The 20,932-nt window shown below is 48.8% G+C and overlaps 1 protein-coding gene and 1 long non-coding RNA gene across 12 annotated transcripts in view; both read right to left on the reverse strand.

The window, feature by feature from the left end:
- Positions 1-20,932, reverse strand: part of PEBP4 (phosphatidylethanolamine binding protein 4) — a 219,499-nt gene that overhangs the window by 65,626 nt on the left and 132,941 nt on the right.
- LOC146396444 (uncharacterized) lies at positions 11,010-17,382 on the reverse strand. Its single transcript, XR_014828316.1, has 2 exons — positions 17,317-17,382; positions 11,010-15,605 (listed from the first exon to the last, which is right to left on the reverse strand). It is a non-coding gene; the product is annotated as an uncharacterized LOC146396444 (long non-coding RNA).

A 20,932-nucleotide genomic window follows, 5' to 3' on the forward strand; every position in this document is an offset into this window, starting at 1 on the left:
CTGTTTTTGTTTGTTTGTTTGTTTGTTGGCTGCTAATGTAGTCAGCTGGCCAGGGACCGAACCACAGCCACAGCCTGCGCCGCGGCTGAGGCAATGCCAGATCCTTAACCTCCTGCACCACAAGGACAGCAGGCGAAGGATCCTTCACCGCCTGTTGATTGAGCTCTTCATGTGCATCACGAGTGGAGAGGACAGAAGGCAGAGCCAGGCTGGGAGGGTGAGGCCCAGAGCGACTCCTACTGCTGAGTGAACCTGGGAAGGCTACATGACCTCTCTGAGCCCCAGGGGGCCAAGGACACCTTATCTCTAGGCCGCTGTGAGGATGACAGAGGTGGGTCAGGCCAAGTGCCCTCCTGGACCCTGGCATGCAGCAGGCACTCCAGCCTTGTCGTTTTCTTCTGTCCCATCACTGATACCCCACTACCGAAACTGAGTACCTAGTGACATGGGAGGGGATCTGGGGGCCAGAGAAGGGGGAAGACTCAGAAGACGATATGGGGACCACATAGAACAGCAACAAAAGTAAAGACAAACAACACACTTGAAGGGGAGGAGGCGCTCAGGACACAAAGGCAGGAAAAAGGACCAGGGCCGGCAGGAAGAGGCAGACTGTGACTGTCTTGCAGTTGTTTTTAAAGATTTGTTATCAGTACCTTGTTTTTAAGGAAACTGAGGCAGTGGAGTGGCCAGGACAGGCCTCCCAGCCTTGAATTCTGACCCTGCTGCAGCCACTGGACGTGACCCCCCAGCCAACCTCACATCCTGGGAGACGTGCCAGGCTTGGGTGCTGCCAGCCGGGTGCCTGATTTAGCACACGCCTTGTTAAGAGAAGCTAATTAACAAACCTGCATTTAAATAAGCAGCCGCCTGGGTGTTTGTAACCACCGCCTTATTGAATTGTGACAAGTTATTAGCCCTTGCATGTTAAATGAAACAGAAGCATCCAGGAAAAACCCCTAAATCCAGTCTGCATGGAGCAGATTCCTGCTGAGAAAATGACGGCAGCAAGAACAGATTCACTCGCCGCTTTGGGGAGCACTCCAGGCCTCCTTTCCTCGGAGGTTACATAATTCTCTGTCAACAGGGATGACACGAGGAGAAAGGCAGGGAGCCGGGTGGGAGTGGGGCATCAGAGACGCTCTGAGCTCCCTCTGGGGCTCTGCCACCTTTGGTTGGGGAGGGGGGATGTGGAGACACAGCCTAGGCCAGGGGGCCAAGGTGGGCCATGCAGTGCCTGCCCATGGCCACAAACAGGCCCTGTAGGCTTGTGAGGTGTGGCCAGGCCTGCTTCAGGGCCCCAGGGTACTCAGAACACTTTGTTACCCTGCCTGGCTCTGCTTCAGGACAAAAGACAGTTTAGCATAGACCATGGGGGACTCAGCCTCCCCATGGCATCAGCTTTAAATAGGGAAGGTCTCTCGGCATTTCCTTCAAACTGTGAGAAGACACAGCAAGGGCCAGGGGTTCAGTGATGTCTTTTTTTTTTTTTTTTTTTTTTTAATGTTTTTAGAGGAGTTTATTTTGGAGATTGTTTCCAGAAAAATGGACTCTAAACTGAAAATGTTCAGTGATGTCTTGATTACTCTTTTTTTTTCTTTTTTCTTTCTTTCTTTTTTTTTTTTTTAAAGAAAAAAGCCATTGGCCCTCAAAGGCCCACCACGAAGGTCACCAGGCCTTAGGCAATGGAACTGTTATACTCCCTGAACTTCTGAGACATCTGTGGGAGCCTGACCCAGACCTTTCCTCAGCACCTCCTGCCCAGCAGCCCAGGTCAGCATTCCAGCCTTGTAGGATCCCAAGCATCCTCCAGGCATTTCAGAGAAGGCCACATTTCCAGGGTGGGGGTGGGGCAGAGGGCAGTCAGAGACTAAAAAGGCAAGGATGACGGTGGAGGAGTCTCAACACAAAGCCTGGTTTGGGACAGGACCGCTGCATGATGCTGCACCATGGATGCTGCTCCGTGTTATCAGGCAGGGGATGGAGAGGAAAGGCCTGTTAGGGAGCCAGGGCTGGCAGGGTAACCTGGGGAATCCGGTATCCTCTCTGAGCCTGCTTCCTCGCTTTCAGTGGGAACACTAGCTGCCACACAGGGTCCTGTGAGGAGTCCAAGAGATCACATCTACAAATTCTGTCTGGCATCTGGTAGGTTGTTAACGAGACCACAGAGGGGGCAGCGACAGGATGGACGAACGTGGAGCGGAGTTTGCTGGGTTCATCGCTGCTCCAAGGTGACCTGGAGCTGAGCTTAAATTTCTGCTCTGCTCTTTACTAGCTATGTGACCCAGAAGAACAGAATAAATGTCTCCAAATCCCAGTCTCCTCACAGGCCCATGAGTGCTCATGTTCATCTTGCAATGCTGAGTGAGGATGGAATGAGATAACGGATGTGCAGAAAGTGCCCAGTGCAGACTAGAAACTGAAAAAGTCCTTGCTCTCCCTCCCACCCATGTCATCCATATCTTTGTCTCCCAGCAGGAGACCCTCTAAACTGTCCATTCTGGAGGGTTCTGGATTAGAAGTACCAAGAAAAGAGTCCTCTAATTCATTATAGTACTGGGGGCATGTTTTCCCCAGAATTAGGATGGGACCTTCGGGAAAATGCTAGATTTATTTCTGGACTTGAAAACCCATCTCTTGGTGGTTTTTGAAAAGTTGCCATGGCAGGAGTTCCTGCTGTAGCGCAACGGGATCTATGGGATCTGCATCATCTCTGAAGCTCTGGGACGCAGGTTTGATCCCTGGCTGGCACAGTGGGTTGAGGATCTGGTGGTGTCGCAGCTGCAGAGTAGGCTGGTTCTGATCCCTGGCCTGGGAAGGCCACACGCCGCGGGGCGGCCAAAAAAGGAAAAAAAAAAGTTGCCACAGCAGTTTTGAGAGTGAAGAAAGCAAACAATCTCTCTTCTGTCCCTCTAACAGTCAGATTTTCAACCGACTGATCAAAGGTTATTCATCAGAGCCGACACTCCTTACACAGCTCTATGGCGGGCAGCGTGGGAAAGAGAGCCGATGGGGAGAGCTGATGACCGATGCCCCAGGAGTCATACAAAGGGAAGACGGCTGCTCCCTCTAATTCAGGGGTGGGTTCCTTCGAGAACACTTCCAAGATGCCTATCCTGGCAGGGGTGCAGGATTTGCTAGATTGGAAGAGGGGCAGTATTCAAGCGAGTGAACTTGAAGAGTTGGCATCTGTTTTTAGATGTGTCAGTTAAGTCAGCGGGCAGAGTTGGTACTGTAGACATGGTCAGGAGGACAAGAATCACACAGGGTCTTGAAATCTCAAACTGATTTTGCCTGGTGGCTGTTCTCCAGGTCTGGGAACTGCAGAGGTGGATGAGGCCAGGATACCAGCATTTTGTCTGGCAGGTCACTTAATTTTATTTTATTTATTTTTCTTCTTTTTATGGCCACACCTGCGGCATATGGAAGTTCTGGGGCTAGAGGTCAAATTGGAACTGCAGCTGCCGGCCTACACCACAGGCATAGCAACACCAGATCTGAGCCGTGTCTGTGGCCTACACCACAGCTCACGGCAGTGCAGGATCCTTAAGCCACTGAGCAAGGCCAGGGATCAAATCTACATCCTCACAGAGACAACACTGGATTCTTAACCTGCTGAGCCACAGTGGGAACTCCAGGTGGATCACTTTTGTTTCAGTAGTACTCATATCCTCTCCTTTCAGCCAGAAACTACAGATTTCTAGTTGGCCAGTAATAGCAAAGAGGTGTTAACTAGTAATGATAACATCTGCTCTTTTCTGCCCCTGCTATTCAATCAACAAACATGAACTGGAAATGAGGATTAACCACAGCGTATACTCCCAAGTACATGAGTCTAGCTGGGGAGTGAGAAAGATAAAGTCCTGCTACGATTGCTGCTGCTACATGCACTCCTGTGCTAAGTTCCCTGATGGAGTAACATCTGAGCCATGGTGGCTTCCTGGGGAAGATGGGCTCAATGCCTCTTGAAAGAAGGCTGGCCACAGGAAGGCCTGGCGCAGGGCGAGATGTCTAAGCTCAGCCTTAGAAGACCATCTAGCAGATGTTGGGGTTGAGCTGAGGGCTGGGAAGGGAGGACCCGTAGATCTGCCAGGGAGCAGCATGGGAAGGCTGTTACTGCTGGGGCGGGAATAGGGGACCCGGGGGCAGGACTGGTGAGAAATGAGGCTCGGGCAGGTCAGGGAGGGCCCTATAGGCCGTGTGTTGGGTGTACCTGTGTGGGAAGTGTTCAGGGGTTAAGTTGGGGAGTGGTCTGCTGAGAGCAGCCCCTCTTAGGAAGATTCTCTGGTGACAGGCTGGAGGACAGACTTGGGAGTATAAAGACAGAAGCAGGTGACCAGTTAGGAAGTCCCCTGTCCCGCTCCAGACACTCCGGGGGTGTGAGGCAGTGGCTGGAGAGTGAGAGAGGTGGGGAGAAGGGAGGCTCCAGGCTGAGTGGCAGGTTCGGGGACGGGTGGGGTGGCTGCGATGCTGCAGAGGGGGAGGGGCCGGGAGGAGGGCAGTGGAGGAGGGGAAGGTGCTCAGCTCATGCTGAATGCGTTGAGAGTGGGCTTGCGGAGCACCAGAGAGACACACGGGTAATGGACACCCAGGTCTGGGCTCAGGAAGGGATGGCAGAGTGTGTTGGAAGCAGGGGGAATGGACAAGCTCATCCTGGGAAAGCCTAACGGGAAAGGGATGCCAGGAGAACCCGAGAGGAAAATCATGGTAGAAGCACCACGGTAGAAGCATTTCAAGATGGGAGATGTCATTTAACGGTCACAGAGATGCGGCTGGGATTTGAAATGACAAGCCTCTGCCAGATGTGGCAGTGAGAGGGTCAAAGCCAGGACCATTTCAATGAGGGCAAAGATGAACACGGGGTGAAGCGGGAAAGAGGGCACGGCAGGCTGCTCTGAGGAGCAGCGTGGCTGGGAAAGGTGGGGTGGCTGTGCTGGAGTTGGGGGGCCTTGGGGTCCTCTTGTTTCTAGCAGTGAGGACTGGGGTTGACAGGGTCGGGCACACGCAGCATCTGCTGCTTCCCAGCTGGGTTCGAAGTCTCATACACACACCAGGGGGCCTGGGACACACGTCTAGTCCCACAGCAACCTGGGCCTCAGTCTCCTCACCTGGGAGAGGAAGGACCTGGACCACTGCATGGCTTAGTCTCCCTTCAGCTCTAAAACCCGATCGTCCTCTGATGCTTGTTCATATGCTACTATGTTAGATGGATTTCAAATTGAGAGAAACTCTAAATTCTGAGTAGCATTTTAGAAATATGTACCTCAAAGCCTTTGAATGTGTGAAACCTCTGACCTGAAAATTTATTCTAACAAAGTCATGACAGAGGTGAATAAAGAGTGGTTATTCACAACTTGGTTCATTGTAGCGTTCGTAATAATATATAAAAAAAAAATAGATACAACCTAATGTCCAATAGTAAGGAATTGGCTGAGTAAATTATAGTACATCCATATGGTAAACTACTTCTGCACTAAAAATCATGGTTTAGAAGAATATGTGTTGACATGGGAAAATGTTAATGATATATTGCTAAGTAAAAAAGCAGGCTATGTTACAGAATGTACAGTATGATACATTCATTTTTTAAATTTTTGATTAGGACACAGACCAAATCTTTAATTAATGTCATTTTTTCCCTTCTCTTGGCAAGCAAGTAGAGTATTATCTGGAATAATGTAACTAAAAAACTAAACAGAAAGACAGAGTTATACACCAAGCATGTTCATGTGAGTTTTGAAGTCATTAGGATGGAACGTAAGCTGTCATGGAGTCAACCAAGTGGAGACGTTCTGAAAGCAGAGGATTTCAGAAGTGGAATTCACCCTGGAGATCACGGCGCCCAAACTCCTCACCTTTCAAATGAAGCACTTCAAGCTTAGCAGGAAGTCTAGGGCAGTCACTTGCTGGGGATGGGGTTGGAGGGCCATGCCTAGAACAAGTCCTGGTTTTATGCCAACACGCTGCCTTCAGAGAGACCCACTGACCCACTCCTAGGCCTTCTGGGGCGGGGGTCATGGGCTCCTCCATGCCCTGCAAGCCCTAGGGCCTGGGCACCTCAAGGCTGGGTTGGGCTACTGTAGCATTTCATTGTCACCCAGATGAACTTGGGGGAGGTGGCTGCGCATGCCCTTTTGTTCATGTTAACGCAGTAACACTGCACTCTCTTTCTAATGCAGAATAGAGGGTGTCAGGCTTGGCCTTTTCTCTGGCTCTCTGACCCGTCAGCTACCACAGCCACTCTGTCATCTCTTGCCCAGGCTACTGCCTAGCCTCCTGATAGGTCTCCCTGCTCCTGCCTTCTCCCCGGAAGCAGCCAGAGGGATCCTGCTCGAACCCATGTACGACACCCTCCTCCTCTGCTCACAGGACCCATTCACTGCCGCCCCACATACTGCACACAGAGCAAGCCTGGCCCTGCACGGCTGGTTCCCTCACCTCCCGAAACTCCTCTCCACGCTTTCTCTCTTGCTTCCCTTGAAGCCACACTGGCCTCTCAGCTCTTTCCTGAACACAGCAGACGTGCACCTGCCCCAGGCTCTTTGCACTGCTCCTCCCTCTCCCTGGAGGGCTCTCCTCCCAAGTTTCTGTGTGCTTTGTCCCTCACCTCTCCCAAGTCTTCAAATCTCATGTTCTCAGTGAGCCCCTTCCTGAGCACAGTTTTAATTCTGCAAACTGTGTGCCCCCCTACCTCTTCTAATGCTTCAGATTTTTTTTTTTTTTTTTTTTTTTTTTGTCTTTTTGCCTTTTTGAGGGCCACTTCCCACGGCATATGGAGGTTCCCAGGCTAGGGGTCAAATCGGAGCTGTAGTCACCGGCCTACGCCAGAGCCACAGCAACGCCAGATCTGAGCCGCGTCTGCAACCTGAACCACAGCTCACGGCAACGCCGGATCCTTAACCCACTGAGCGAGGCCAGGGATCGAACCCGCAACCTCGTGGGTCGGATTTGTTAACCACTGCACCACGATGGGAACTCGCAGATTATTTTTTTATTATGCTCTTGTGGCTTGTTTGTCTCCCTCCTCTAGAAGGTAAGCTCCACGAGGAGAGGGACCTTAGTTTGGTGCACTGATGCATTCATCCATAGTGCCTAGAATAGAGGGACACAGAGTGACCGCTTAAAATATATTCGTCAAATGAAAGCAAAAAATAGGTAAAAGTTAAAAATAGGAAAAACATGTTCCTATCAGGAAAGCATACAGAGGAAACTTAAGATCGCCCTCAGGGAGAGGCACTAAGATGTTTGGGGGTAAGCTTCCTGGCTGGAGTCTAAATTAAAGTTTGCCCCCACACCCCCATCTCTGACCCTCAGCCCTGGCAGCACAGTCTTTATTCCAGATATCTGGAAGCCTCCTTCTGTCAGCCTTCCATTGTGTGGGCTGTTGGATGATTCAGTCACTCATTCATTCACTCACTCATTCATTTTTTCAACACATCACAGAGCCAGATGCTCTTTTGCCCTTAAGGAGACTGCAGTCACGAGGGGAGCAGGGATGTATGGAGCTGACTGCCCCACAGGTTTGCGGAAGCTTCTCTTAATGGACAGACAGATGCAGGAGTCAGAGGACGGCTGAGGTAAGTCAGGGGGCATCTGAACAGTGCCTTGAAGGATGGGCAGGTTACAAGACGGAAGAGGAAGGAAAACATTCTGTTACAGGCTCAGCACTGGGAGAAACCCTGGGAATACAGCACTTCTGGTTGGAATGACGGGCTCATGTGGGATTGACGGGGAGATAAAAGCTGGGCTGGGGCCTGACCTTGAAGGGTCCTGTGGTTACCTTCAGAGGCTGAGTTTTCGAGCTCTGAATTTGTACATTTTACAGGCTTCTGGAGAAATGGAGAGTTGGCTCCCTTCTCAGCAAACAGACGGGGTTTAATTGCTGTTACTGTCAGTGTAGTTGCAAATATCATATAAAAAGGGCTTTTTGGCTAATTGTTTTTAGAATAAAAATTCAAGAACTATGTATAGATATTATGCATCCAGGGTACTTTAAAGATCAAACTGTTTATATTACCCTTAAATACAGTCTTTAGCATGAGGCGCTGGGATCTGTGAGTGATTGGGACACGCAATGATCCCCCAGGGCTTAAGATGCTGGAACAATATGACAGCAGTAACTTTTTTACTGGGGGGGTGGTGGGGGAGGGTGCTGCCAGCGCCCTTTGATTGGCCAGAGGCCCAGAAGAATAGTCAGCTCAGCCGGGTAATTTCACAGGCACCATTAACCTAAAATACTGCCTTCATGCAGACAACCAGCCTCCCCACTCGACACACACATTCAGAGAAGGCTGAATTACATGGGCTTCTGGGGGTGGGCTGGGGCTGAGGGAGGAAGGGGCTGCACTCCCAGGGGCTCCCTGAGAACTTCAGTGTGTGGGGCAGAGAGGGAGGCTGGAGGCAGCCAGGTACAGGCGCCCAGCACCCCCAGTCAGCAGCTTTCTTTCCTCAACCCAAATGGCACAGAGAGGATTTCTGAGCTACGCAGATAAAGCAAATTCATCTCTAGTCATTGCCATCCTGTTTTTGTGCTCAAGCCTCTCACAAATTTTAATTTGGGAGCTTTTAGAAAGGCAAATTTATCTGTGACACCATCCAAATTCTATTTTATTGGAAGCTTCTTCTCAAAGGATGCAATTGACTCCTGAGAAAGCTGTGGGCTTCTCCTTTTGATATGTTCCCAAATTTTATGTGCATGTGTGTGCGCGTGCATGCGTGTGCTCACGTGTGCGCACTTGTTTTAGGGTTCTCTGCTTACCTTATGTACAAACACACAATGCATATTCACAAGGCAGCTACAGAAGTATGTATGTGTGTGTGTGTAGTTATCACGTATATGTGTAATATAGCACAGAGCCCTGTAAGCCAATATTTAAGCTATCATATTTAATTTATTCAACAAACATTTAATTAGCACTTCCTACTCATTAAACACTGTCCTAGGCCCTGGGGGTAAAGCAATAAACAAGTCAGATAAAATCCCTACCTTAGGGCTGCTAATGTTTAAATCCACTGGAGTCTTAAAACAGGTTTCCTACGAATGTGCAGAAATCTATATAGACAGGCATCAAGCGAGCTGGTGGGATACGTTCACGGTCAGTGTTCTTCTAATACAGGAAAGCCAGCCCATTTGGGTGGAATAGTGGCAAGTAAGGGTGGCACTGGGATTCCCTGAATGGGTGACCTCTTAGGGCTCCAGCAGAATACTTTTTGGTGGCTTTAAGATGGAGGTGAAAAAGCTGGGGTTGGGGGTAGGGCAGGGTGGGTGGGACCTTCTTATCTTATCCATGCTTCTGGGTGTTTTTCAGCATCTTCCTCCTTCACAAAGCCTTCCCTGCTCATCCCAGTCATAACCAGAGTCTCCCTCTATGACCTTACCCCACTGTCTGTGCAATTCCTTAGCACTTAATATGTCTTGCCTTATGTTGGTAGCTATCAGTTTTGTTCTAAGTTTATTTTACTCTTTCAAAGAACATTTGGGGAAATCCTACTCAGTGCCAAGTCTGGTGCTCTGGTGGACACACAGATGAAAGGCCCTGGCTTTGCTATGAGGAACTTCCAGCCTAGTAGGAGGACAGGAGTGCAAACCTGTAATTACAAGTGTCAGATGTATCAGAGAGGTGTGCCCTGGGTACCACAGGGGCATGGCAATGGGAGGCCTGGGGTGGGGTGGGGGGAGTGAGGAGGCTCTCAGGGCTCTGTGGTGTGGAGATAATGCATAAATGCTCCCCAAAGAAACCACAGACTCCTTGGAACAGGGATCTTACCTAATTCTCTTTATATTCCCCATAGCTGTGATCATCAGATTCTCTTACTCTGCAATTTAATTTTTAAAAACAACATTCAAGTCTGATTATAACAAATACATATTATAGAAAATTTAGAAAAAGAGCTAGCTAAAAGAGCATAGCTAAATTAAGCTATGTCATAATTCTACTACCCAGACCTAACTACTATGAATATTTTGGTATATACACTTTCCAATTTGGGGGGAAATTTTGGATTGTGCTCTATATGGTTATTTTTAGTCTTCTCCTTTTCATGTAACAATGTGGCACAAGTATTTTATCGATGTCCTTACACATTCATCTTCAGTCCTTTTAATGGCTGCATAGTATTCTACAGACAGTAATTTATTTGACAATCATTGCTTGTTGGATAAATAGGTTGTTTCTAATATTTCACTATTATAAGCAACACTGTTGTGTGGACAAATTGTTGCTCACATACATTATAATTTTCTTAGTATAAATTTCTAGAAGGAGATTGTTGGGTCATAGGCTACATACATTTTAAAGGTGTTTGAAACATACTGCCAAATAATGCTGCAAAAGGGTTTTCAATCATTTATACTCCCATCAGCACTATGTTATTATTATTATCATCATTATTATTATTTTCAGAAACAAACCCAAAACATAGCCAATTTAATGGCCACAGTTGGTGTGCAGGAGGGAGAGATATCAATGCTTTCCTGTTTGACTTGCATTTCTGTCTACCAATGTAAATCTTCATTTTTCATGTGTTTATGTTGTGTTTCTTTTAAAAAAATTTCCTATTTTTGTCCTTTGCCCATTTTCCTATTTATTAAAACATAAATTAATAGGCATTCCCACTATGGTGCAGTGGGTTAAGAATCCAACTGCAATGGCTCAGATCCCCTGGCCCAGTGCAGTGGGTTAAAGGATCCTCCGTTGCTTAAAGGATCTGGTGTTGCCACAGCTGTGGCTTGGATTCAGTCCCTGGCCTGGGAACTTCCATGTACCACGGGTACAGCTATAAGACATAAATAAATAAAGTAAGTAAGTAAGTAAGAACAGCTAACATTTATTGAGTGTATGTCATTTACTGAAGGTAAGCGAGGCATTGCCCTAAGCAGTTTCTATACTACTTCATTTCCTTTACTCCTTTTAACAGCTCATGAGTAATGGACAATTACAGTATTATCTTATTGATTTTCAATGACTCATATGTTAAGAATAGTAACCTATTTTTTTTTATTGTATATATCCTTTTTTTTTTTTTCAATGTGTTGATTGTGCTTTAATTTTGACTTAGGAGGTTTTGATCTATGGAATTTTGAAGGTTTTTATGAGGTCAAATGGATCAATTATTTCACTTCTGCCTCTGCAAGTATATGTTAAAAGGTCTTTTCCTATCTCAATAGCAGAGAAATACATATTCATACATATGTGTGTGTGTATGTATTCATTTACCATCCAATTTTTTTTCTTTCCTTTTTTTTTTTTTAGGGCCACACTCAGGGCATGTGGAAGTTCCCAAGCCAGGGGTTGAATCGGAACTGCAGCTGTGGGCCACAGCCACAGCAACACAGGATCGGAGTTAGGTCTGCAACCTAACAACCACAGCTCATGGCAAAGCCAGATCCTTAACCCACTGAGCAAGGCCAGGGATCGAACCCACGTTCTCATGGATACTAGTTGGCTCACTACGCTGAGCCACAACAGGAACTCCCCAAATTTTAACATTTAAATATTTAATCCATTTAGAACTTATTTTACGTTATGACAAAGTGCTTCAACATTTTTTCCCCCTAAATGATGAGTCAAATCATCCCCAAACCATTTATGGAATAATCAATTCTTTCCCTTTGGTTTTGAAATTATTCCTTAATCAGACATTGGGTATTTTAATATTTTTTAGACCTTTCTCCTCTGTTTCAATGATATGTCTGTGCATATTTTCATCAGTGTTTTTTTTTTTTTTTTTTTTTTTTGGTCTTTTTGCCTTTACCTGAGCCACTCCTGTGGCACATTGAGGCTCCCAGGCTAGGGGTCCAACTGGAGCCGCAGCCCCTGGCCTACACCAGAGCCACAGCAACACAGGATCCAAGCCGCATCTGCAAACCAAACCACAGCTCACAGCAACGCCAGATCCCCAAACCACTGAGCAAGGCCAGGGATCGAACCAGCAACCTTATGGTTCCTAGTCGGACTCGTCAACCACTGCGCCACAATGGGAACTCCATCATCAGTGTGATTTTTAAAAATAACTCGTTTTTTTTGTCTTTTTGCCATTTCTTGGGCTGCTCCCGGGGCATATATGGAGGTTCCCAGGCTAGGGGTCCAATCGGAGCTGTAGCCACCGGCCTAGGCCACAGCCACAGCAACGCGGGGATCAAAGCCGAGTCTGCAACCCACACCACAGCTCACGGCAACACTGGATCCTTAACCCACTGAGCAAGGCCAGGGATTGAACCCGCAACCTCATGGTTCCTAGTCGGATTCATTAACCACTGCGCCATGACAGGAACTCCAAAAATAATTCTAGTTTTAAAACATGTATTAATATCTAGAAGTAGATAACCTTAAATTTCAATGAAATTCACGTTGTTGAGTTCTAATAAAAATCCTGTTTTTATCAACAAGGAGCACATGTGAAAACTGATTTGGGAAATACTGATTTATGAACTTCTGGTATCTCTCTATATATTAAAGTTGTTCATACTTCCCATGAAAGTTTTTTTAATTGAAACTCTTCACATTTATTGGATAGTTTATTTAATCAATAAACTAGTGATCAATACACTACAGAGGTACAGTCTGTGTGCTGAAATGTGAAACTTTCTGAGCATCCTCTGGTTAAAAGGACAATAAGGTAAGGAAACTTAAAACTGGAAGCATATTGCCCAAATCCCAAAGGTACCACCTCTGAGCCCAAGGTAGCCACTCTGCCTGCACTCGGGTGATCCCTCAGTGTTTATGATGGCTTCACACACTGGCATGTTGTCAGATGTTTAAGAGTCCGGTACTGGCAAGTTCAAAGTAAGGACTTAAAGCGGTGACTCAAGTTGGCTCTTTAACCTATAAATTCATCCAGTTCCCTTGCCAATTCTCTAACACGGTATGTATATGTGTGTATGTGTGTAATTCATTTCCCCACTGTTTTGAGTTCCTTGAGGGCAGGATTTTAATCCTATTCTTTTAGAGCTGCCACAATGCCCCGCAGAGAGGTGAACTCAGAAGGTGTGCCCAGAAAATCATGGTTGAGTTTAATGGGATTATCTAGCCATTATATGTGCATGGTTTGGCCATTAGTAAGCAGCTGAGGAGGCCACTCTGCACTGGCTGCATGGAGAGGACGTGCCAGGCCTAAGAACCCTATTCTTTGCCTACATGCTACCTAAGAAGACACACTCATCATATTGCAAGGAACAGCTCTATGGAGAAAGTCAGTATCCCAGACTGTTAGAGCTGAAAGGGCCTAGGGGACCATGCCGGCCAACTCCGCATTTTACCTGGGAGGTCACTGAGGCCCAGGGAGAGGAATGACTCAACTCAAAGTCAGTGAACTACTAGTAGGAGTTCAGTGTGATTCAGAAGGTGATGCCGGGGGCCTTAGCAGAGTTTGGAAATGGAGGCGGCTCCAATTTGGGAGAGGAGGAAAGAGAGGATACTTTTGGTAGGGTGATGGCAAGAGAAGAGATTTGAAGGTGGGAGCAGGTGGCTGGTGGTGAGCAGAAGTGGCACTCAGTGGAGGGGGTGTGTTCATTGGAGGAGGCTGTGGGGTCTATGTGGTCAGAGGACCAGAGGAAGAGAGCCTTGCGGTTGTCTATGGGGGGAACAATGCAGTGGAGCATGACAGCCTGGCCAGAGGATGAAAGCACGAAGGGTAGGGTGAGAAGGGTGAGAAGGGTGGGTGGCTGGCAAGGGCTGATGCCAAGAACAGCAGCCATGCTCTGGGTAGAGGGCCGGATGTGCACCAGGGCAGGAAGATGGCAAGCAGAGCCTTCCCTGGAGACTGGGAAACCAGGGCATGTGCCATGGGACAACCAGGAAAGAAGACAGAGTGCTAAACTGTGTGGCTCAGGCCAAGTGCTAAAGGGGAGGCCACAGACGGGGAGTCACAAGGAAGGCAGGCTGACAAGGTGGGTTTTGAGCAGAATATTTACAAGACAGCAGCTTTCAGAGGGAAGGGGGTGCCAGGTGTATCGATCATGTCTTTCATTTTCCGTATTTTCTGATGCTTTGACATCCTGGTGCTTGTTAATCCTGGAGAGACTGCTTTCCCAGGACTAGCTAATTCCTGGAGATAGCAAACAACTTGGCTGCAAACATGCGTTTCACTTACAAACCAAACGATCCTGAAGCCCATGCCCCCAACCACCTCCTGTAGCTAACCTTCACACACCAAGCCAATATTTCCCTGTCCTAATCACCTCAGGGCCAAGTACCAGGCAACTAGAGACCACCCCACAGCCCAGAGCCCTATGATATTCTTCAAACTCTCTAATCCTAAGACTGCTCAAACTTGCCTACCGTGCCTCACCCATTCCCTCCCACAAAAACCACAGAAAAGGCCCTGGACCATCCTTGCCTCTCATTCCTTCTGCCTCCTGACCCGACACTGGTGCTTTCCCCGTGTGGTCCTGCATGGTCTGGAACGCCCCCTTTCTCTTGGGAACTGTGAGTAATAAAACTTCCTTTAATGGCATTGATCTCTCTGCATCATCACCCAGTCACTTCTATAAATTAAATTCTGGGTGTAACACTAGGAAGGGGAATAGCCCTAGTGTTTGGAGTGGCTGGTACAGAGCAAAGGAGCATGGACCTTGGGGGGAGACACAGCTGGGTTCAGATCCCCCTCCTTTGCTTTGACTCTCCCCTCCCACTCCATCTCCCCATGTCGCACTTTCCTTCACTGCCCAGTGACCTCCTGCTCTGTTTTCCTCTGAGAGGCCCAGCCAAATTCCAATATTGTTCACGGCCACTTGGAGTTTGGACCTTAGGTCAGTTCCATTAAGCAGCCCTTTCAGCCTCACCTTCAAGCCTCACCTTCAATTGCAGTATGATGCTTTCCCTGTTATTAAGGAATTCCAGGTACCTCTGAAGCCAATGGGGAAGATAACTTGGGAGAAAGGGATGGGTGGATTGGTAGAACTTTCCCAGAACCACTAAAATTGCAGCCCTTGGCTTTGGCCAGGTGAAGCTCACAAAATGCCAAACTTTGATTTTGAGATAGGGTGGAGGTGAGAGCTGGGAGTCCAGGATCAATGTTCCTTTCTCCTCCCCTGGAGACTTGGTTAATCACTCAGCGACCGCTCCAGGCCCGCTAGGCACGAGCCAATCAGTGGCTTCTCATTCAACAAGCATGACAGTGACAGGAAAGAGCAGTCGGACTAAAAGTTGGGACTCTTCAATTTGGGGCCAATGGGGTTAGATTTTGGGTCTCGATTTTTTCATGTGTAAAAGAGCGGAGCAGGACCACACGCATCTGAGGGCCCTTCCAGTTCTGCAGATCCAGAAATCTCTGAGGCAGGAAATAACCCCTCAGCCAGGCTGCCAACCCTGTCCTGGCTTCAGGTGTGTGTTAGGACCCTCCACTCCTCTAGTCAAAGGAAAATAACAGTCTCCTCTTGCTGTGCCCTCGCAGGCCACAGTCCCTGGACAGGCTGGCTCCATCCTGTGTCTGCAGAGTACACACGCTGGGGCCTCGTGGGGCTGGTCCTCGGAGCCCCAGGGATATAGTTCAGGTTTATGTTCTTGGAATTGGAGCCAGACAGGAGCGGGCTGAGTGTCCTGCCCAAGGCGGGGCTGCAGAGGGCAGCAGACGAGCTTGCTGGAACCAATATGCACAACTCCCAGATCCTGTGGGAGAGTGCCAATTTATTTAACTTTCAGGAAGAGTCCAGAATTTGGCCACATCTGCCTCAAGAGGTGAATATACATCCCGTTTTCTTGGACATCTCCTCCATGCTACCTTAGTCCTACCTGGCCTTCAGAGCCCCACCCACCCCTCCTCTGCTGCCCCCTGCCCCCCACCTTTGAGCTGCTATAGCTCTTCTCTCTACCAAGTTCATTACTTCCTGGTTTTAAAATCCTCCCTCTCCCCACCCAGCGATGGGAACCTCCCTGAGGGCAGCCAATTTGTCCTAACATCATAGCAAGTAGGAGTGGAAACCTATGCGATGAGATAGTGCCAGGAAAGATTAACCTTGGCTTTGGAAAATCTTTGTGAGGTTGCAACTGTGCCTGGGAGGAGACACTCCTTTCCTCACCCCAGAAAGGAGGCCCATTGCAGGGGGAGGGACGGGGGAGGTGCTCCACATCAACCCAGGTCATCGCATCAGCCCCGTGAAGCATGTGGTGTTTTTGCTTTTTACAGACTGGGGCTCAAGGAGGTGGGTCATTGGTTCAGAATCACAGAGCGGCCATAAGAATGGCTTCCACCACTGCACCGCACTGCCTCCTGCAGCAGAGGCCCTGGCGGGCATCTGTTCCTGACATGCCAGAGACACAGGGACTGGAAACAGTGCTGGGAGAGTCAGGGGTGGAGGCAGGGCTCTGGCTGCTCCTACTTGGAGGCCAGTTCCCAAGAAGGCTGCAGTTTCTTTGGGGTATGTGTGCATTTCTTAGGGAAAAGACAGAACATGAGCTTGCTTCCTGGGAAACAGTTTTGCAAGAGCACATGTAGACATGCATGCACGTGCATGCACACACACACGTACACACACATCCACACCCAGAGCCATCCCAGCACGGCTCCCCAGCCACGTCGGCCCTCCCCCCACCAAACCCTGCTCTCCCTCCTACCCTATATGTGCAATCTTGTGAAAACTCCACCACTCTTAAGGTTAATAAGGCTCATTTGCTTAAGATAGCACCTGTTTCTATGGTGACTCCTGCCACCCAGAATCTGTTCATCAAGTGAGACAAGAAAACAGTGACTTCCACCCTCTTTGAAAGGAAAAAGCTCATTCTTAGCCAAGGGCTTGACAGGCCAGCAGCCCAAGGAGCTCTGGGCGCCGTCCTTCCACCTTATTTAAGTCTCTCCTGGCCGCCCCTCCCTCACAGCCAGATTCTTCCCGAGCACCCGAGGACTGTGGTTTCCTCCTCTCCATCTCTCTGGGAAGCAGCAGAGCCCACTGCAGCGGGAGGGAGGGGGTGGGGGGTGGGGGGGGGTTCGTTTTCTCCTGCCCCCTTGGCCTCTGATCTCTTCGCACCCATTCCACTGCCTCTTTGGGCCGAGACTGGCAGGAGAGCGCTGGGAAGCCACTGGCCCTTCCTCCCCATCCCTCTGTCCCTCTCTCTGGTGCCTGGCCTCCTGCAGCGGCCCCAGCACGCCTCCTGCCACAGGGCAGTCCTCCTCCAGGAGCTGCAGGAGGCTGCTGGCTGACAATCCCAACCCAGAGCTGTGCGGGCCCCGCCCTGCCCACTGGCCCACTCCTGTCCCCTGAGGTGTGTGGCTGAGCTCTGCAACACCCACCTGACACCAGTCCCAACCTTGGATGGTAAATCACTAGGGAAGTAAGTTCTGAGTCGGGTGTTGCTAATAATAAAGCTCTCTCAAGTGACTTACCTTTTAAAATACATGGGAGCAGCTTCCACATCCCCCTTCTAAGGAACGCACTCTCTTGGGTGCTCTGGGCTCCGAAACGCTTTGTTGACCGGAAGGGCAAGTGCAGGGGAATTGCAAGGAATCTGGAGCTTGTTTTATGTGCCGGGAGGCCCAGGGGAGTGTGTTGTGCATGAGAATAATGTTTTGGCAGAGAGAAAGGTTGAGGACTGCTGATAAGAGGATCAAGTGTGGAATCACAGACTCTCCGTGCTGGTCCTTATCGCCCACCCAACTGTCTTACTCTGAGGGTGAGAAAACAGAGGGGCAGACCCAGGGCAGCGTCTCCCAGCCAGCATCTCCCAGCCAGCAAGTTCCGGAGGGATGCCCAGTCTCTGACTAAAGAGCACAGATTCCTCACAGCCTCCAATAGCCTGCACAGCTCCCGCCTCACTGCCTTTCTCCTCCCAGTGTGGTGCTCTGCTCCAGGCAGGTTGGTGTCGGGCTCACTTATACAAGCCTGGCAGCCGAGAGTTGGAGGAAGTAGCCCAGAGACCACTGCGCCCAAGCTCTGGCCCCGTCCCTGGCAGATGGCGCCTTCTGGAGCATTGCCTGTCTCCTCTCAACCCCATAACTGTCAATGCCCCTCGCACCATGGAGCCCAAAGTCAGGCATCCTCTCTGGGCGTCTCTTCCAACTCCCAGACTCATTTCAATCTTCTGCTTGAGATCTCCACTTGGAGGTCTAAGGAGCATCTCAGAACTAACATGTTGAGGACATCACTTGAGATTTCCACCCGCACGCCCCAACCTGCCCATCCTCCAGCGTTCCCCATCAAGTGAAGGCACTGCCCTTTGCTCAGGCCCCAAGTCTAAGAGTTGTCCTTGGACCCCTTTCACCCTCCACATTGAATCCATCAGTGAGTCCTGCTGGTTCTTAATAAAGATCCAAAGTTGTCCTCTTCATGTCCACTGCTCTTGCCTTGGTGCAAGCCACCCTTTTCTCTCTCTGAGGAGCAAAGGGCCTCTTGTGGCCACCCTGCTACCCCCTACACAAAGCATGTTAAGGCTCACCATGTTAAGGATCTGGCATTGTCACTGCAGTGGCTTGGGTCACTGGGAACTTCTGCATGCCGCAGGCATGGCCAAAACAAAACAAACAAACAAAAACACAAGGTGGTTTTCATTCTCCTGTTTAAAATCCTCCAACAGCCCATGTGCCGAGTTTGGACACTAAGTTCCACAACAGTGGCTGTCAATCCCAGATGCTTGATTGCTTTCCCTCTCTCTCTTCCTCCCTCCTTCCTTCCCTTTCTTCTTTCTCTCTCTCTCTTTTTTTTTTTTATTGTGACAGAAACACTTACCATGAGACCTACTTTCTTAAAATTTTAAGGGTACAGTACAGTATTGATGTTGTACAGTAGATCCCCTAAAAATTATCATCATGCACAACTGAAACTTTACATTCATTAAATGACAACTCCCCATTTTCCTCTCCTGCTCCCAGATGCACTCTGCAGGACCCAGGACCTTACATAACCCAATGCCTGGGCTCCATTCCCAGAGGCTCTGATTTAGCTGGTCTGGGTGCCACCTCCCAGGTGATTCAGATGGGTGCACAGTCAGGGCTAAGGGCCTCTGCTCTCTCACCTGCTGGCCGCTCTCACCAGGCTCTCCCCTGTACACGTCCCCTTGCCTGCTCTGCGCCAGAAGCACTGGCCTTCCTGCTGCTCCCTCTGCCTGGAAGCCCTTCCCTCACCTGCTCACCTGGTGGCTTCTAATCTGCTCGAGGGTCACCTCCTCTGTGGAGCCTTCCTCCTTGCCCACCTTCTCTCCTCCTGTGGTTCCTGGGACTTAACTCCATCCCAACCCTCTCCACTCTGCACTGTGGTCACTGATCTACTGCTCTGCTCTCCTCACTAGACAAGGCGCTCCCCACTGGAAGGATCTGACTTTATAAACGTTTGGCCTGTAATGCCTGAATGAAACCTATTGCCTAAGATGCGCTGAACATATGCTGAATGAATGAATGAATGAATGAACAGAGGTGGTCTGACTGATGCAGAAAAGGGGATTTATAATCTTCAATGATCTAAAAGCCTCTACTTCTATTGATGGATCTAAGATTATATTAACTTTCTTAACTCCTGCATTATGGTTTGACATTCTATTATTAGCTTAAAATTAGCTTAAAAATTAACGAAAACTCCTCTGATCTTTTCCCTTCATGAACTTCTGCTGTGCCAAATCTTCCTCATTCTGCGCTTGTGCAACTGATTTGGAAACTAAATATAGAATTTTAGATTAATCTCTATTAATCTTTTTTTTTTTGTCTTTTTAGATCCATACTCGCAGCATATGGAAGTTCCCAGGCTAGGGGTCGAATAGGACCTATAGCTGCCAGCCTAGGCCACAGCCACAGCAATGTGGGATCCGAGTCGCATCTGCGACCTACACCACAGCTCACAGCAACACTGGATCCTTAGCCCAATGATCCTTAAACCTGTGTCCTCATGGATACTAGTCATGTTCATTACCACTGAGCCATGATGGGAGCTCGCTCTCTCTGTCTCTTTTTTTTTTTAATGCAGGCCCATCCTTTAAAATTTGCTGAAATTTACCCTTTTTGTCACACTTCATATAGCAGTTCCTTGAAATTTTGGGTGCCCTAAAAACTCAGTGAGCATTCTATCTACAAAGATACTGAACACGTGGGGTCTACAGCAGAATCCTGTGGCATATCACTAGGGACTGCTCTTGAGGCTGATTGACACTGAGTTATCAGTCAACACTCTCTAGGACAGTTTGTCGTTTTTTTTTTGTTTTGTTTTGTTTTTGTCTTTTTGCCTTTTTTTCCTAGGGCTGCTCCCACAGCACATGGAGGTTCCCAGGCTAGGGGTCTAATTGGAGCTGTAGCCACCGGCCCACGCCAGAGCCACAGCAACGCGGGATCCGAGCCGCGTCTGCGCCATACACCACAGCTCACAGCAAGGCCAGGGATCCAACCCGAAACCTCGTGGTTCCTAGTCGGATTCGTTAACCACTGCGCCATGACAGGAACTCCTCTAGGACGGTTTGTTAACAAGCCACAAACCCACCAAACACAATTGTCATTGAAGCCATATTTCTCCCCCTGGCCCACAAGGATACCGTGACTGACTTGGTCTAAAGCCTTGGTCAGTCAAGCTGTACTGTGATTGCTTAGTGCTTTCTCTTGGTCCACTGGACAAAGGCATTGATCACTGGAAGGAAGTCTGAACAGTCAGGTGTGACTTGTTTTTACTGAGCCTGTGCGGCGTTCAGTGTTTTTCTCTGTTGTCTCAGACCATCTGCTTATTGAACGGTCATGGAATGTTGATATAGAATTGATATTACACTCACCAACCTAAATTCAGGAATCCACATTTTTTCCCTTTCCTGTTTCTGGAAGTGAACTCTGTGATCATAAATCTCAGCTCTCTCTGGACCTTAAAGATGTAATTCTTCTAGAAGTCTTAACTCCTATAAAGCACCTAAGTGCAGATTATAGAAAAGCTTCTGAGGAACAGGGACCAGAGCAAGAAATGGTCCATCAAGGCCTGAATCACATAGAAGGTTTGAGACACCACATGCATCTCAGCAGGAGTCCCATGGGAGCTGGT

This window comes from Sus scrofa, chromosome 14, assembly GCF_054392235.1.
Source record: "Sus scrofa isolate SSC_HxYL_T2T_F1_AM1 chromosome 14, Sscrofa_HxYL_maternal_Yorkshire_Landrace_v2.0, whole genome shotgun sequence".
Taxonomy (NCBI): Eukaryota; Metazoa; Chordata; class Mammalia; order Artiodactyla; family Suidae; genus Sus; species Sus scrofa.